The sequence below is a fragment of the Chiloscyllium plagiosum genome, unplaced genomic scaffold (assembly GCF_037043375.1).
Source record: "Chiloscyllium plagiosum isolate Xiang-an unplaced genomic scaffold, Cpla_swu_hap1 HiC_scaffold_2, whole genome shotgun sequence".
Taxonomy (NCBI): domain Eukaryota; kingdom Metazoa; phylum Chordata; class Chondrichthyes; order Orectolobiformes; family Hemiscylliidae; genus Chiloscyllium; species Chiloscyllium plagiosum.
Genome location: NW_028270140.1, coordinates 127731622 through 127751318, shown reverse-complemented (window position 1 = coordinate 127751318; position 19697 = coordinate 127731622). Strand labels below are relative to the sequence as shown.

The 19697-nt window shown below is 41.1% G+C and overlaps 1 long non-coding RNA gene across 2 annotated transcripts in view; it reads left to right on the top strand.

The window, feature by feature from the left end:
- Positions 1-19697, top strand: part of LOC122557894 (uncharacterized) — an 80013-nt gene that overhangs the window by 35841 nt on the left and 24475 nt on the right. For both annotated transcript variants that reach the window (XR_015761473.1, XR_006313969.2), the window contains exon 2: positions 16595-16753. This is a non-coding gene — a long non-coding RNA (uncharacterized LOC122557894). The remainder of the gene's footprint in view (positions 1-16594; positions 16754-19697) is intronic.

Here is a 19697-nt window from a genome sequence, read left to right as displayed (position 1 = left end):
TGGTGTGAGAGTGAAGCAATTGGCTACTGTACTGTAACATGTCCAGCCACTTTGACCGGGGATTGCTGACAGACCATGCCAAGCTTCCCGGCTTTGTGGCTGCGGTAAACAGCAAGAGCACTGTGATTTGCTGTACGGCTTTAAGCTCTGGCTGAGGTGGCAAAGCTCAAAAAGGGAAGGCAAGGCAGGGGTGCTTTCAGCATCCAATTTGACACAAGGTGAGCGAGCGCTAAGAGAGTAAGCAAGGAGCACCAAGGTGCAGCCAAGTTCAATGTAAAGGCTGGTGCACTCAGAAGTGCAACATTAAAGTGTAGAACAACATGGGAATGGATTAGTGATGTGCCATGGAGCTGTGGTGAAGCTGGTACAATTGCAACATCCAAGGATTGTGAGGAGGTGGGGGGTGTGGGTACACACAGTCTCTGACCATAGAGTGTGCCCTCAGCTGTTGGTAACTGCTGTCCGAGACAGAGGACCCTTGGGAACAAGCAGTCAGCTGAAATTGCCAGATACATGCTCTGATTTTCATGTCAGGGAATGTCGCTGTCTAGTTTCTAACCATTGGTGAGAAAATGGGAAACTATGTATCAATGAGATGAGAATAAGTAATAACGATGTGCTAATGCACGCAAATGATCGATAAAAGACCTCTCACCGCTCAGTAACGAAACTCTAATCTCACTGTTCAAACTTGTTGGAGATCCGAGTTTTGTTCCCTTCGTGGAAAATCTCGATTCTGCCAGTCTTACCTCATTTTCCCAACTGCCTCAGCTGAGCGTATGTCATTCAGGCACTGGGAATTCTGCCCAGTGAGTTCAAGTGGTTTAGAGACAAAGCCTCAATTGCTCAATGTGTGGCTGTAAATGTGGCACAAATGGGGGAGAGAGAGAGAGAGAGATACATACTTTCATCACTGAGGCAATCTGAAATTTCTCTTGGGTAAAATTAACATTAATGATTACTGGAAAATAGAGAAATGTTCAGAACAAAATGAACTGCAAAAAATTAGCCCAGGATAGCTTCTTCTTGAGCGTTTTGTGTCAATATCTTCTTATTAAAATAAAATCGTTTTTTTTCTTCTTTCTCCTGATGGAAGAGATTCTTTCCTCCTTACCATTCCAGTTTAGATGAGCCTTGGTTAAGTTTTCTTTTATTAATTCATGGAATATGGATATGGCTAACTACACTCTCACCTCTGGAATTCAGCTCTTTTGTTCAAGTTTGAACCAATGCTGTAATGAGGTCAGGAGCTGAGTGGCTCTGGCAGAACCCAAACTAGGTGTCACTGAGCAGGTTATAGCTGAGCAGGTGCTGCTTGATAGCACTGTCAATGACACTTTCCATCACTTTGATGATGGTCAAGAGTGGACTGATACGGAGATAACTGGCCGGGTTGGATTTAGAACATAGAATATTACAGCGCAGTGCAGGCCCTTCAGCCCTCGATGTTGCGCCAACCTGTCATACTAATCTGAAGCCCATCTAACCTACACTATTCCATGTACGTCCATATGCTTGTCCAATGATGACTTAAATGTATTTAAATTTGGCCTGCTTTTGTGCACAGGAATTGCAACTTATTTTCCACATAGAGTCATAGAGTTACAGAGATGTACAGCACGGAAGTAGACTCTTTTGTTCAACTCATCCTTGCCAACCAGAAATCCTAAACTAATCCAATTCCATTTGGTCATATCCATCTAAACATGTCCTATTCATATACCCATCTAGATGCCTCTTAAATGTTGTAATTGTACTCACCTCCACCAATTCCTCTGGCAGCTCATCCCATACATGCACCACCCTCTTCGTGATAACGTTGCCCCTAAGGTCCCTTTTAAATCTCCCCTCCCCCCTCACCTTAAACTTATGGTTCAGTAGAGGCCAGTTTTGTAGCTATTCTGGAACAGCTTGTCTCGGTGAGGAGCAAGTTTGGGAGCACACATGTTCAGTACAATTGCTGGAATGTTGTTAAGGCTCATAGCCTTTCCAGTATCCATTGTCTTCAATTGTTTTTGATATCACTTGGAGTGAATCAAAGACTGGACCTGTGACACTGTGGATCTCTGGAGGAGCCCAAGATTGATCATTCAGTCAGCACTTCTGGTTGAAGATTATTACAAATACTTCAGCCTTATCTTTTGCACTGATGTACTGGGCTCATCCATCATTGAGGATGGGGATATTTGTGGAATCTCTTCCTCCAGTGAGTTGTTTCAGTGTCCACCATTGAATGTGGTGTGACTGCAGAGCTTATATCTGATCCACTAGTTGTGGAATCACTAAGCTTTATCTATCACTTGCTGCTTACGCTGTTTTACATGCAATTTGCCTTGCTTTGTGGTGTCACCAGGTTGATGCCTCACTTTTTGGTATACTTAGTGCTGCTGCTGGTATGCCCTCCTGCCCACTTCATTGAATCAAGGTTGGCCCATTACTTGATGGTAATGGTTGAATGGGGGATATGGCAGGTCATAAGATTGCAGATTGTGTTAGAGTATGATTCAGCTGCTGCTGATGACCCAAAGTACCTCATGGATGACCATTCTAGTTGAAGTGCTTCTGATTGAGCATGGAGACAGGACCACACAACACGATGGAGAGTATCCTTAATACAAAGATGTGATTTCATCTCCACATGGACTGTGTGGTGGTCACACTTATAGATACATTGCATCTGTGGCAGGCAGATTGGTAAAGGTAAGGTCAAGTATGCTTTTCCTTTTTGTTGGTTCCCTCACCCCCCTGCTGCAGATCCAGACCAGCAGTAATGCCCTTTAGGATTTGATCAGCTCAATCAGTGCTGCTACTCTTGTTGGTGTATATTGAAGAACCTTACTTACATATATTAAATCTCTTTCAACTGCAATTAATGGTGAGCCTGTGATAGCCATCCAGCACTTGTGGCTGCAATTACTTAAATATGAAAATGTTCCTATTATTTGCACCATTCGAACTAACATGGACAACTTATAAAACATTAATGTCTGATATATCATTCTTGCTGTACAATGGTTTTTGCTGCAATTTCCACATAATATTACCATCAAAAATTGGAAATGAATACATTAATTCTATTGTGCAATTGATTATCTTCAGTAATAGAACTTAAATACTCAAATTATACTAATTTCCATCTTTGATTACATGAACATAACATCACAAGTCATTACCAAAACCTAAAGAGATGTAACCAAAGGACAAATGCAAAATATCAACAAATTTTAAAATAAACGTCAATGCGATCTTAAATATTAATGCAGATAGGGAAACAGTCTAATGAACAGTTCTCTTAAACATTTATGCATTTGCATTTTTCTGGTCACAGTAATGTGCACCCTCCATCCGCTCTGCAATAGACCAATGAACAGCAAGGAAATATAAGGAATCCTATAAGGAATGTGTCATTTTAAGCTGGCAATTACAAGAATTATCGGTCTGCATTGCCAAATCCCACAAATAAGTAATCGACCAATTGTGCAAATCAGATGCAGAAAAAGCATCCACAATATGGTACACATTATTATTCAACAAAGTACAAGCAAGTTTTATCACACTTACTTCACTGAATGTAGCTTTCAGTAAATTTATTTTAAGAATCAATTAATCAAATTAATTTCAATAAATTTATATCACCATCAAAAAGAAAACCTATCCACTGTTTGCAAGCAAGAAATGTAAAGCTGTGGCTGATATTAAAGAACTTTTAAAATGGTGACATCAATATATTTCGTCAATATTGTGAAATTTTATACACAAATTCTAGTGAGGAAGACCAACTTACATGATAGGGCGAAAAGAGAAAAATATGACTGATTGCTTATTACACTCATATGATTTCAGTCTGAAGACTCATTATCCGGTTTCTGCCAGCTACTGTAACCTGATTAATAGTGCTTTCTTTAATCATCAGTAGAGATTCCTGCTGCTTGCAGTCATAAGTATGAGGAGAAGGATAGAATCATCACTGTAGTCACATGGATATAAAATAAGTACGAGCTCAGTCAGCGTGAGCGTGAAGGGTATTGTAGAAGAACCTGCTGTTAAGGAACAGTTCGCCCTAAACATTACATTACTGTAGGGTTTCCATCCCTCCAATCCCCTTTAACCAAAGTAAAAGAGAGGCAAGTTCAGAGGAGAGGAGACAGAGCATTCTGAGAGGAAGGTCGGCAGCAAGAGTAAAAGTGGGTAAAGGAGCACAAGCCTAAACAATTTCTGGAAACTTGTTGGTGAGTAACAGGTTAGCTTTGGGAAATTGTTGTAGGGTGGTTGATTAAATTAAAAGTGAGAGAAATGGCTCTTGAAATTGCTAAAGAGGTTCTGGGATTTGAAGATGATTCTCAAATTTTCCAAAAAAATTTAGAAGGAAAGAAAAAGGCCATACCTTTAGAATTAGCAAATAAGTTAGATTTGGGTTTTACCAAGGACAAAAGTAAAGCTGAAAGTATAAAGGGATTCCTCAAATACTTAGGTGTATCAGAGAAACAGGCCAGTGCAGTCGAGGTAGAAAAACTTAAATTACAAATTAGGAAAATGGAGTTCAAAGATAAACAAAGGGAACAAGAAAGAGAAAGAAAGAGAGAAGAGAGAGAAAGAGATGAAAAAGAGGGAGAAAAGGTTGTTAGCTGAGCAAAGAGAGAGAAGAAAGGGAGAGACAGAGAGAGAATTTAAATGTAAGAAGTTGCGACTTAGTGGGCAAAATCAAGTTAACAGGATGGAGATTAAAAGTGAAGGTAGTAATATATACAAATATGTCAAAACTCTGCCATATTTTGATGAGAAAGATGTTGATGCCTTCTTTATTTAATGTGAAAAATTGGCAAGGCAGATGAGTGATCCGAGGATTTATGGGTAATGCCATTTCAGACTAAACTGATAGGCAGAGCTGGTGAGGTATTTGCCATGCTGTCAGATGAGGGGTCAAGTGATTATGAAGAGGTCAAGCATGCTATTTTAAGTGCTTATGAATTGGTACCATAAGCATAGAGACAGCAGTTCAGAAACATAAAGAAGAAACCAGGTCAGAATTATATTGAGTTCAAAAGAATTAAACCAGTCATTTTGATACATGGGTATGTACTTTAAAAATAGATAAGACCTTCGAGGCTCTCTGAGAGATTATTCTGTGGGAAGAGTTTTAAAATTCCTGTACAAGAAGGACAGGTTGCACCTAAATTTGAAGGGGACTAATATACTGGCAGGGAGATTCGCTACAGCTGCTTAGGAGGATTTAAACTAGTAAGTGGGGGGAAGGGAGACCCATGGAGATAGTGAGGAAAGAGATCGATCTTCAGTTGAGAACAGAAGCGAGTCAAACAGTCAGGGCAGGCAGTGACAAGGTAGGACTAATAAATTAAACTGTATTTATTTCAATGCAAGGGGCCTAACAGGGAAGGCAGATGAACTCAGGGCTTGATTAGGAACATGGGACTGGGATATCATAGCAATTACACAAACATGGCTCAGGGATGGACAGGACTGGCAGCTTAATGTTCCAGGATACAAATGTTACAGAAAGGATAGAAAGGGAGGCAAAAGAAGAGGGGGAGTGGTGTTTTTGATAAGGGATAGCATTACGGCTGTACTGAAGAAGGATATTCTCGGAAATACATCCAGGGAAGTTAATTGGGTGGAACTGAGAAATAAGAAAGGGATGATCACCTTATTGGATTGTATTATAGACCCCCTAATAGTCAGAGGGAAATTGAGAAACAAATGAGTAAGGAGATCTCAGCTTATCTGTAAGAATAATAGGGTGGTTATGGTAGGAGATTTTACATTTCCAAATAGACTGGGACTGCCATAGTTTAAATGGAGAGGAATTTCTTAAGTGTGTACAAGAAAATTTTCTGATTCAGTATGTGGATGTATCTTCGAGAGAAGGTGCAAAACTTGATCTACTCTTGGGAAGTAAGGCAGGGCAGGTGACTGAGGTGTCAGTGGGGGAGCACTTTGGGGCCAGTGACAATAATTCTATTAGTTTTAAAGTAGTGATGGAAAAGGCTAGACCAGATCTGAAAGTTGAAGTTCTAAATTGGAGATATGCCAATTTTAACGGTATTAGGCAAGAACTTTCAAAAGCTGATTGGGGACAGATGTTCGAAAGTAAAGGGACAGCTGGAAAGTGGAAAGCCTTCAGAAATGAGATAATGAGAATCCAGAGAAAGTATATTCCTGTTAGGGTGAAAGGAAAGGTTGGTAGGTATAGGGAATGCTGGTTGACTAAAGAAATTGAGGGTTTGGTTAAGAAAAAGAAGGAAGCATATGTCAGGTATAGATAAGATAGATCGAGTGAATCATTAAGAGTATAAAGAAAGTAGGAGTATATTTAAGAGGGAAATCAGGAGGGCAAAAAGTGGACAATGATAGCTTTGGCAAATAGAATTAAGGAAATCCAAAGGGTTTTTACAAACACATTAAGGACAAAAGGGTAACTAGGGAGAGAATAGGGCCCCTCAAAGATCAGCAAGGCGGCCTTTGTGTTGAGCCGCAGAAAATGGGAGAGATACTAAACGAGTATTTTGCATCAGTATTTACTGTGGAAAAGGATATGGAAGATAGAGAATGTAGGGAAATAGATGGTGACATCTTGAAAGCTGTGTTGAAAAATGTGGTGCTGGAAAAACACAGCAGGCCAGGCAGCATCCGAGGAGCAGGAGAATCGACGTTTCGGGCATAAACCTACCTCTGACATTTCCTTTATACCTTCCTCCTAATATCTTCAAACTATGACTCCCTGCCCTGGGGCAGATCAATCCCGCCCTGGGGAAAAGCCTCTGGCTATTGACTCTATCTATTCCTCTCATTATTTTGTACAGCTCTATCAGGTCTCCTCTCTTCCTCCTTCTCTCCAGAGAGAAAAATCCGAGCCTATTCAACCTTTCTTCATAAGACAAGCCCTCCAGTCCTTCTTTGCACCTTCTCCAAAGCCTCTGTATCTTTCCTATAGTAGGGCGACCAGAACTGGACACAATATTCCAAGTGTGGTCTCACCAGGGACTTGTTGAGCTGTAGCAAAACCTCACGGCTCTTAAACTCTATCCCCCTGTTAATGAAAGTCAAAACATCATATGCTTTCTCAACAATTCTATCCTCTTGGGTGGCAACTTGAGGGATCTATGTACTTGCACACCCAGATCCCTCTGTTCCTCCATACTGCCAGGAATCCTGTCTTTAATCCTATATTCAGCATTTGAGTTCGACCTTTCAAAATGCATCACTTCACATTTATCCAGGTTGAACTCTATCTGCCATTTCTCAGCCCAGCTCTGCATTCTGTCTATGTCACGCTACAGCCTGCAGTAGCCCTCTATACCATCGATGACACCTCCAACCTTAGTGTCATCTGCAAATTTACTAACCCACCCCTCAACCTCCTCATCCAAGTCATTTATAAAAACTACAAACAGCAGAGGCCCAAGTACAGAGCCTTGCGGGACCTCACTCAACACTGACCTCCAGGCAGGATACTTTCCATCTACAACCACTCTCTGCCTTCTGTCAGCCAGCCAATTCTGAATCCAGATAGCCAAATATCCCTGTATCCCATACTTCCTGACTTTATGAATGAGCCTACCATGGGGAACCCTATCAAATGCCTTGCTGAAATCCAAATACACCACATCCATTGCTCGACCGTCGTAGACCTGCCTTGATGCCTCCTCAAAGAACTCAATAAGATTTGTGAGGCATGACCTGCCCCTCACAAAGCCATGCTGACTGCCTTTAATCACACTATGCTTTGTCAAATAGTCATAAATCCTATCCCCCAGAATTCTTTCCAAAACTTTGCTGACCACAGACATAAGACTGACTGGTCTGTAATTGCCAGGGATTTCCCTATTACCCTTCTTGAAAAGAGGAACAACATTCGCCTCCTTCCAATCTTCTGGTACAACTCTCGTGGAGAGTGAGGAGGCAAATATTCTCGCCAGCGGCTTAGCAACCTCCTTTCTCACTTCCCAGAGCAGCCTAGGATCAATCTTAATGTTTTCCAAAATTTCTAGCACATCAACTTCATCAATCTTGATCCAGTCAAGATTATATCCCAGCCCCTCTAAGTTTTTATTTATAACAAGTTCCCTTTCCTTGGTGAAAACCAAAGCATAAAACTCATCCAGGGCATCCCCTATCTGCTCAGATTCCATGCACAAGTTCCCTCCGTTACCCCTGACCGGTCCTACCTTCTCCCTGATCATTCTCTTATTCCTCACGTATGAGTAAAATGCTTTTGGGTTCTCCCTAATCCTTCTTGCCAAGCCTTTTTTGTGCCCCCACCTGGCTCTCCTCAGTTCATTTCTGAGCTCCTTTCTAGCAAGCCCGTAATCCTCTAAAGCTATGCTAGATCCTTGCTTCCTCCACCTTACATAAGCTGCCTTCTTCCTTTTGACGAGAGGTTCCTCTGTTCTCATCATCCAATGTTCCTTAATCTTACCTCTTCTTACCTGCCTCAGAGGAACAAATTTGTACATCACTCGCGACAACTGCTCCTTAAATAGTCTCCATATGTGGGTGGCACGGTGGCACAGTGGTTAGCACTGCTGCCTCACAGCGCCAGAGACCCGGGTTCAATTCCCACCTCAGGCGACTGACTGTGTGGAGTTTGCACGTTCTCCCCGTGTCTGCGTGGGTTTCCTCCGGGTGCTCCGGTTTCCTCCCACAGTCCAAAAATGTGCAGCTCAGGTGAATTGGCCATGCTAAATTGCCCTTAGTGTTAGGTAAGGGGTAAATGTAGGGGTATGGGTGGTTCTGCGCTTCGGCGGGTCGGTGTGGACTTGTTGGGCCGAAGGGTCTGTTTCCACACTGTAATGTAATCTAATCAATGTAATCTAATCAATATGTCTGCTGTGCCCTTTCTGTGGAACAATTACTCCCAGCCTATATTTCCCAACTCCTGTCTGATAGCATCTACTTCCCAACTCCTGTCTGATAGCGTCAGACTGGCTGGGGCTGTTTTTCCTGGAGTGTTGGAGATTGAGGGGTGACCTTATAGAGGTTTATAAAATCATGAGAGGCATGGAAAAGATAAATAGACGAAGTCTTTTCTCTGGGGTGGGGGAATCCAGAACTAGAGGCCATCGGTTTTGGGTGAGAGGGGAAAGATATAAAAGGGATCTAAGGGGCAACATTTTCACGCAGAGGGTGGTGCGTGTATGGAATGAGATGCTAGAGGAAGTGGTGGAGGCTGTACAGTTACAACGCTTAAAAGGCATCTGGTTGGATATATGAATAGGCAGGGTTTAGAGATAGATGGGCTGAGTGCTGGCAAATGGCACTAGATTATGTTCGGATATCTGGTTGGCATGCACAAGTTGGACTGAAGGGTCTGTTTCTGTGCTGTACATCTCTATGACTCTAAGTGTCTCCAGCTGCAGCTCCTGGAAGCCAAAGTTTCGGAGTTGGAGTGGCATCTGGGAACACTGTGGAGCATTTGTGAGGCAGAGAAGTGCCATGGATTGAATGTATAGAGAGGTAGTCACACCGCAGACTCATACTTTACAGAGAGGAAGGGAATGGGTGATCACCAGGCAGACCAGGAGGGTTAAGCAGGCTTAATCTCCTGCGGCTATTCCTCTGCAAAAATAGATATATACTGTTTTGAATACTGTTGAGGGGAATGGCCTCTCAGGGGATAACAGCAGCAGCCCAATTCATGGCACTCTGGTTCGCTCTGCTGCAGAAGGAGGGAGAGATAGGGAAAGCAATGCTATCGTTACAGTGGATCCAATCGTAAGGGGAATACATAGGCATTACTGTGGCTGCAAATGAGAGTCCAGGTTGGTGCATTGCCTCCCTAGTGCTAGAGCCCCGGATATCTTGGAGCTGTTGCAGGATATTCTGGAGGTGACAGCGAACAGCCAACGGTGATGGTCCTCATTCATCCTAACCACGAAGGTAAAAAAAGGAATGCGGCCCTTAAAGCAGAATATAGAGAACTAGGAAGATGTAGGACCTCAAACGTAGTTATCTCATGATTACTACCCATGCCACAAGCTGGTCAGAGTAGAAATAGCAGCATAAATAGGATGAACATGCGGCTGAGAAGGTGGTGTGAGGGGGAGGGTTTCAGATTCACGGGGCATTGGAACCAGTTTAGGGGGAGGTGCGGCCTGTACAAACTGAATAACACCTGGGCAGGACCGGGACTGATGTTCTTGGAGGGGAGTACTTGGTAGAGTGGTTGGGGATGGTTTAAACCAGCATGGCAGAGAGATGGGAACCAGAGGAGTAGGGTAGTAAATGCAGAAATTGATGGAGAGGCAGAAACCAAGGCAAACGCTATTAAGTGCAGGGAAATGCTGCTGATAAGTGGTCTCTGAAATGCATGTGTTTCAATGTGACAAGTATAATAGGAAAGGTAGATGAACTTAGAGCTTTGGTTAGTACTTGGAAATATGACATTATTTCAATTATGGAGACTTGACTCAAACAGGGACAGGATTGGCAGCTGAATGTCACAGGGTAGTTGCATTACTGGTAAAGAAGTAGCTCACAGCTGTATTGAGGGAGGATAGATCAGAGGACTCATGTAGTGAGGGTAGAACTCAGGAATAAGAAAGATGAAATCACAATGCTTGAGGTACGTTGCAAGCTTCCCAACAGCCAGCGGAAGATAGAGGACAGACTATGTCGACAGATTTTGGAAAGATGTTAAAACAGCAGGGTTGTTGTGGTGGGTGATTTTAACTTCCCCAACATTGACTGGGACTCACTACATGTTAGGAGGTTGGATGGGGCAGAATTTGTAAGGACCATTCAGGAGGGGTTCTTGACACAGTATGTAAACAGTCTTGGGAAATGAGGCTGGCCAGGCAAGTGAAGTTTCTTTGGGGGAGCATTTCGGGAGTAGTGACCATAATACAATGAGTTTTAAGATACTCATGGATGGGGATAACATCAGTGCTCGGGTGAAGGTGTTAAATTGGGGGAAGGCAAACTACAACAATATTAGGCAGGAATGGAGAATGTTGATTGGAGATGGCATTTTGATGGTAAATCTACATCAGGCATGTGGAAGTACTTCAAACAGCAGTTGATAAGAGTTCAGGAGCGGGATGTTCCTGCAAGAATGAAGGATAGGTGTGGCAAGTTATGTGAGCCCTGGATAACCTTGTGACCTTGGTGAAAAAGAAAAAGGAAGCATACATAAGGTCGAGGAGGATGGGAACTGACGAATCCCTTCAAGTATATAAGGAATGTAGGAAATAACTTAAACAAGGAATTAGATGGGCTGAAAGGGGTCACAAAAAGTCATTAACAAACAGGATTAAGGAAAATCCCAAGGCTTTTTATACACACATAAAAGGCAAGAAGAAAGCCATGGAAAAGATTGGCCCACTCAAGGACAAAGGAGGGAATCTACATGTGGAGCTAGAAAAGGTAGGTGAAGTCCTAAACGAATACTTTGTGTCAGTATTCACTAAAGAGAAGGAATTGGTGAAGGATGATCTCAGGGAAGGGAGTGTCAAATTTCTAAGCCAAGCTGCTATTAAAAAAGAAGAGGTGTTGTGGTTCGTAAAAAATATTAAGGTAGATAAGATCCTGATGGGATCTACCCAAGAATATTGAGTGAAGAAACAGAACAAATTGCTGGAGCATTGACAGACATCTTTGGATTCTCTTTGGCCACAGGTGAGATCTCAGAGAACTGGAGAATAGCCAATGTTGTCATATTGTTTAAGACAGGTAGCAGAGATAATCTAGGAAATTACAGGCTTGTGAGTCTCATGTCAGTGGTAGGGAAATTATTGGAAAAGATTCTCAGGGACAGGATCTATACACATTTAGAAGCAAATGGATTTATTAGTGATAGACAGCATGGCTTTGTGCAGGGCGGGTTGTGCATCACAAACTTGGTTTTATGAGGAAGTGAGAAAGACGATTGATGAGGTTGATGTTGTCTATATGGACTTCAGTAAAGCCTTTGACAAGATCCCACATGGCAGATTGGTACAGAAGGTGAAGTCACATGGTATCAGGGTGAGCTGGCAAGATGGATACAGAACTGGCTTAGTCATAGGAGACAGAGGGTAGTAGTGGAAGTTTGCATTTTGAAATGGAGGGCTGGGACTAGTGGTGTTCCACAAGGACCAGTGCTGGGGCCTCTGCTGTTCATGATCTACATAAATTATTTGGAGGAATATGTAGCTGATCTAATTGCTACACAGTGAGGAGGATTATCAGAGAATACAGCAGGATATAGATCAGTTGGAGACATAGGCAGAAAAATGGCAGGTGTATTTTAATCCTGATAAATGTGAGGTGATGCGTTTTGAAAGGTCAAGTACAGGTGAAAATCATACCATGAATTGCCGAACCCTTAGGAGTATTGATATACAGAGGGATCTGGGTGTGCCGATCCACAGATCACTGAAGGTAACAGCGCAGGCAGATAAGATAGTATATAAGGCTTATGTCATGCTTGCCTTCATTGGTAGGGATATTGAGCATAAGGATAGACAGGTTATGCTGCAGCTTTATGTAACTTTAGTTAGGCTACACTTGGAATTTTGCATACAGTTCTGGTCATCATACTACCAGAAGGATGTGGAGGTTTTGGAGAGAGTACAAAAAAGGTTTATCAGGATATTGCCTGGTATGGGGGAATTTTAGCTATGAAGAAAGGCTGGAGAGACTGGGGTTGTTTTCACTGGAATGCAGGAGGTTGAGAGGCGACCTAATAGAAGTTTATAAAATTGTGAATGGCATGGATAGAGTGAAAAGTATGAGGCTTTTTCTGAGTGCGGGTGGGTCAGTTACTGGGAGACACAGGTTCAAGGTGCAAGAAGGGAACTATGAAAGAGATGTGCAAGGCAAAATTTTCACAGCTGGAACGCATTGCCAGAGAAGGTGATGGACGTTGACACAGTAGTAGCATTCAAGAAATATCTGGATGAATACATGAATAGGAAGAGAATAGGATCCTGTAGGTGAAGACAGTTTTGGCATGGAAGGGCAAATGTGTTGGTACAGTTTTGGAGGGTTAAATGGCCTGTTCCTGTGCTGTATTGTTCTTTGCTCTTTTTCTTTGCTTTCAACAGAGTGGATCAGGAGAAACTACTTCCAAAAGGCAAGTATATTAACCAGAGGATACAGGTATAAGACGATCAGCAACACTTCAAAGAATAAATAATAAAATCATTGATTGTATTGTTGACATTGATGATATGGTATGTTTTGCCAAACCCAGGGAGAACATTTCCACTACTTGACTGAACTACTTAATCAGCTCAAAAAAGCTAATTTGGTTTTATAGCTGGCTGAGTGAATTTGCTAAAGCAAAGGTGGTGTATTTAGGTCACATTGTGGGACAAGGTCAAGGGAACACCCAGAGAAATGCAAGTGCAGGTACACAATCCTTTATTCAAAATCCTTGGGGCCTGCTGTTTTTAGGAATTCAAATTTTTTCCGATTTCGGAATAAGTTACATTTTTACAGTGAAATAAAAAAAATAACCTAACAGCAGACATATGTGTGACTACTAAGAGCAATGAGACACAATTGACACCTGCCAGTGCTGGGCCACGCTGTCACGTCACATTTGAGTGACGTGGTTTAAGTCAGTGTGGAGTTGAGTCACCTATTCACATGCCAAAACAATTTCGGATTTTGGAGCTTTTATAATTTTGGAATTTCGGATCAAGGATTGTGTACCTGTATAATAATTTTGGACTTTGTCATGCTGAGCATAAATAGAAAATTTTGCATTATATTGGCACTGGTGCATTTTATCACAAATTTGTTCAGAATTTCAGCTTTGTCATTGCATTGCAACAAATTTGTTGAAGGCACAAAATTTGAATGGATACCACAGGGTTGAAAACTTGAAAGCTGTGTTGACAACCACAACAGTTTTAGCTGCACCAGATAATGAGAAACCATTCTAAACAGCTGTTGATGCCAGCGATGAGTCTGAGGGCTGTTTAGTGCCAAATGCAATATGTTACTGTCATGTAACATAACAATAGTGTTAAGATAGTTTTAATAAATAATGAAAATGCCTTAAAGATACATTTTCAATCTTCATTGAAGAAGGTATGATGTAATGTGTGATTACTTAATAATATTCATTTTAGAGTTTGGATTTGATGGGTGTGGTTTGGTTTGTGTCTGAAGGTGTTTAATGATTAATTTGTAAGCATTTGTGTCACCATGGTGATGTCTTTTTTAAAATAACCTGAGAGATATTGCATGGAGGCTAATGAGAATATGTTCACATTGGGAGAGTTTTTAAAAGCAAGCAAAGGCAAATTGTTGCACATTAGATTTTCAATTTAGATGTTCGGAGATTGTATTTTCTTTTGATTAAATTATACAAAATTATGCAACACCTTTCACTGTATGTTCTAATAAGATACGTGTCAATTAATAAATCAAATCAGGTAAATGAGAAACACAAAGCTTGAAGAAAACATTTTTGGGTTTCAGTTTGGGCATGTTTGCTGAAGTCTTATTTGAAGATGGACATTTAAAAAGTTGCTCCCAAGAAAGGGAGATAGTTCAGGACTGTTAAGAAATAGCGTAAGCAGAGTAGTTTAAAAGTTCCAGACCAGAAGTGTTTGGTTAAGACACTGAAACAGTTACTGAAGCTGAGTAAGTTCCAACTCAGTTGTATGAATGCTCAAGGAAAGTGCCATCAGTTTCTTAAGATGGTGAACTGAAGCTGTAGTTGAATTAAACCATATAGATGTAATAGAGAAGGAATTGTCTCTGGTATGAGTATTGTAAAATATTATTTTTTGGGATTAATGTGATTGTATTTTACCATGTGTTTCAAAATATTTACATTTGTGTTATATGTAAAAGATTTGTTTTATTCTATTTTGATTTCCCTTTCTTATGCCAAATAAACTTCTGTTTTACTGTTAAACCAAATCCACATCATTGTGTGTTTGTGTTTCAATGAAAGTCCACCTGAAAAACCAGAAAAAGAAGTATGATCTATCAAACCATACTTCAGGCTGAGATCTGACTTGTCCAACAATAACAACAGTGGTTAGCACTGTTGCCTCACAGCGCCAGAGACCTGGGTTCAATTCCCGCCTCAGGCGACTGACTGTGTGGAGTTTGCACGTTCTCCCAGTGTCTGCGTGGGTTTCCTCCGGGTGCTCCGGTTTCCTCCCACAGTCCAAAGATGTGCAGGTCAGGTGAATTGGCCATGCTAAATTGCCCGTAGTCTTAGGTAAGGGGTAAATGTAGGGGTATGGGTGGGTTGCGCTTCGGCGGGTCGGTGTGGACTTGTTGGGCCGAAGGGCCTGTTTCCATACTGTAATGTAATGTAATGTAATCTAAAAAACATCAGCTGGGATCATAACAAAAACTGAAAAGGTGAAATTTGTGGGGAAATGTCAAAGGTGTGGAATTAATTGGCTAGCTCCTTCAGATCTCTTCGTCGTTGACAATTAATTGTGCTTCTGTACCTGATCCTTCTTTCTCACACCACCAACATTAGTGCATAGATGCTGGGGAAAGAATGACATTCATTGAAGCTGGAATTAACGACTTCTCTGTGAAACCCACAAAAGGAAGAGAATGAAGATGCAAAGAATTCTACTCAAAATCTCATAGGGGGCTATCAAAAGCTATCTATATCAATATGTTACCCCCTGCACCATAAGTATTTGTTTTCTACAATAAATGCCAATATATCTAAATTCCCTCTGTAAGTCTAAATATCTTGCATCTACTATTACCCAGAGCATGTTAATTCTTCAAAGGACTGAAGTTAATTGGTCAAACATTTACACATTCCCTTTACACAACATTATGCTGACTCTGCCTGATTGCCTTGAAATTTTTGTAAGTGACCAATCTTTAATAATAGCTTCTAACATCTTTCCCATGAAAGATGCTGAGTCAAGTGGCCTGTGAAATAACTCCACAGAGACCAGTATCCTGTCACCACGTCACCCTTTATTTACATCTGGACAGTCCTTGTCACTGATCCTACTCCCTCAGAGTCAGTTCTCTGACACTCCTGTTTAACTTTGTCAGCCAGGTCTCCTTGATTAGACTGGAGTAATAGCCCCAGGAATATTCTGTCAGGTCCAGCTGGCTGACCTCATTCCAATCACCACAGCTTAACGTTTCTCATGTTTTGTCTCCCTCCATAAAGGACTTATATTCCCTACCTTCTAATCAAGTGGATTCTTCCTTGAATCTCAGGAACTTTGAAAAATTAGAAGTTATGCATCAATTATCTCACTAGCAATTTCTTTTAAGACCCAAGGATGAAATCCATAAGGACCTGGTGCATGTCAATATGCAGCTGTCAGTACCATACCTTGCATAATAGTAATATCTTTACTTCCTCTCCCTGTTTCATGTCTGATTTATAACTATTTCTGGAATGCTAGTCATATCCTCGTTTGGCATTTTATTTTCCATTATCAGTCGCCCAGACTCTCATTCTATAGGACCAATATTCATTTTGTTCATTTTTTCCCTCTTAAAATACCTATAGAAATTTTTAGTATCTGTTTTTATATCTCAAGTCAGCTTTCTCTCATATGCCAACATTCCCTTCCTTATTAATACTTTAGTGATCCCATACTGCACTTTGAATTCTGTACAAACTTTGGATCTGGGTTTCCAGATCTCAGGATGGAGCACAGAGTGAGTTTGTACAGCCAAGAGTCCTGTGCACTGGATTCCACCCATCGCAGGATGAACGAGCCCAATGCAGCTGGGAGTGAGGTCCTGAGGCAGCAGCAGGAACAGGCAGCCAGAGTTAGCAAGAGCAAGTAGTCTCAGGGTGAGTTTGGCACGATCTGGACCTGCGTAAAATGCTGAACGTTTACTTGTTTTTAAGCAAATTTATTCCTAAGATTTTGTACCTAGATACCTTGTAGCTAAGACGTTCAAAGGACTGTAATGTTGAGCTTTCCATTTCTTTATTTTTCTAATTTATTCCTAAGATCCTGTACCTGGGTACATCTGTACCTGAGATGGTGCAGTAAGTGGCAACTTTGTAAACTTTTCATTGCATTCATGTGAGTACATGTGACAATAAACCTAATTCTAATTCAAAGGGCTTTACATTTTTCAGTTGACTACAGATGGTGGCTCATTTTCTTGAATGCCGTCTTTCTTTCTCATTAAAATACTGCCTATCTGTTGTTTGCGTTCTGAAATATTCACTTAAATGTCAGTCATTGCTTCCCTGGTGACTAATCTCTACCTAATTTGACAGTTTACTTTAGTGAGTTCTGTTTTCAGGTCCTCCTTAAATGCACTTATTGAGATTTTAAAATACTGGCCTCTCTCCCCCTTTGTCTCACTACAGGAAACATTGCCTCCCTCCCTTTCCCTGAGATGTAATGGAGAAGGAATTCTCTCTGGTATGAGTACTGTAAAAGATGATTTTTGGGATTAGTGGGATTGTATTTTACCATGTGTTTCAAACTACATGGTATGAATTCCTGAAGTCAACGCAGATACCTGATTGAGTATAGCCAGCATGGATTTTCAAATGGGAAATTGTGTTTGATGAACTTGGAGTATTTGGGGGGAGATTACTAACAACATTAATAAAGAAGAACTGGTAGACATGCTTTATTAGATTTTCAGAAGGCTTTTGATAAAATCCACCAAAGGAGTCGAGTAAAATTAAACAACATGGGATAAGAGGTAAGTTACCAGATTAATGATTGGCTAACAGACAGGAAACAGTGGAAACAAGTGGGTCATTCTCATGTTGGCAGACTGTGATTGGTGGGAATCCACAAGGATCAGTATTTGCGCCCCAGCTGTTCACAATATACATCAATCATTGGATGAGGCAACCAAATATAATACTTTCACATTTGAGGATAATACAAAGCTAAGTGGGAATGTGCATTATGAGGAAAATGTAAAATGACTTCTGGAGGATTTGGACAAGTTTAGTGAATAGGTAAGAAAATAGCCGATTGAATCTAAAGTGAGAAAAGTGGGAGGTTATCCAACTTGGCAGGAGGAACTGAGAAGTTTGAAAAAGTAGATGTACAAAGGAATCTTAGCGTCCTCGTCAATAAATCACTGAAGACTAAAATGCAGATACAGCAAGCTATTAGCAAGGCTAATGGAGTGTTAACCTTTATCTCAAGAGGATTTGAGTACAGCACTAGTCAAGACCCTGGGTGCACAATTTCAACAAAAAAATAAGGGAGATGCCATTTAGAATGGAGGTGAGTAATTTGTGTTTTTTACTTAGAAGGTTGTGAATCTTGGAATTTACTACTCCAGAGGGCTGGGAAAACTCAGTTTTTGATTATTTTTGAAGTAGAGATTAAATGACACTTGATTGTCAATGCTGTAAAGGGTTATGAGATTATGACAGATAAAAGACATTGAAGTGTTTGATCAGCTACAATCGTATTACACAGTGGACCAGGCTCGATTTGCTGAATGTCCTACTCTTAATGTTCATACACTTCCTCTTTCCCTGTAGACACAGAACATCTGCTTCCCACCTCTTCCAACAAGACCTGTGGTATTAAAAATCCTGGAGATTGCCCTTTCTTATAACGCTGCATTCTGCACTACTTCCCTTCCTGCACGGACTCCAGCCACAATGCACCACCCTTTTCACAGGTTCCAGGGTAGTTCTACGCCATACAAACTAACTTGAGCTGAATTTCAAGCCCCCTGCTGATTTGTGCAGTCAATGAGCAGTGGGGTTAGTGCTGACTGCACACAGCATTGCTTCAAATCAGCAGGCATGGCAAAATTGGCTTGCTGCCTGCATCACATTTGGCGGGGCCTGCATTATTCACACATCATGTTCCCGGCGCCTGTTTTCTGGGGCTCTCTACTTTTGTACCATCCCCCATATTTTCACACATCTGGACTAATGTTCAGTACAATTGGTGTGAAATGTTTTTTCTGTAAAAGCACCAAAATGTCAGCGATCGGGTGATTTATTTTCTACTTTTGAAATTCAACCCAAGGGGACAAATGAAATTGAGAATGTCTGAAGTATCTGATATTAGCAGTCAGTAGCTGTTAAGGGCTGTTGCTCTTAGGTGCTAAACCCCACCAAAAGGCACAAACTTGTTTATGATTTCTTCCTGTTATGGAATGGTTGCTTGTTTACATGTCTGATCCAAAAGTGTCTCATCACTAAATTATGCTCCAGCATTTATGGCACTTCACACTCTGTCATATCATTCACTTTCCAATCTTATTAAATGATGTTAATAGCCTTTAAAGGATACCTAACCTACTTCAAAATGCAGTTACAAACTGGTCTGCGTGCTAAAATTAAATGTGCAAACCTGATTCTGCCTGTCAATCTTTCAAAAGCTACCCCTTATAATTCAATATTGACCTTAGCAACTTTTCTTGCTTGGATTGAGTTTAATATTCCTGTCAGCATCTACTTGCTGATTATCGAGTTTGCCTCTTAGGGTCCTATTAAGATGGTGGGCAAAATAGTCCCAACCCTTTCTAACACACAAAGTAACATTCTGTTCATTTTGCAGACATATTCATTTTACAGCAGGGCCAAAGCAGTTAGAAAGTATAATGATTACAAATATATAAATGTCTTGTGGATTATGTAAAGTCCCATGTTCTCTGGCTTGTGCACACAAAAATGGTGCAAACTATCCTTCTACGGAAGGGAATGTTCACAAAATAGTTTAAAACATGAAGCCATAATATTATTATGCAGTGACAATTGACAAATTCATACCTACAAGGTTTCTCTGTCTGAT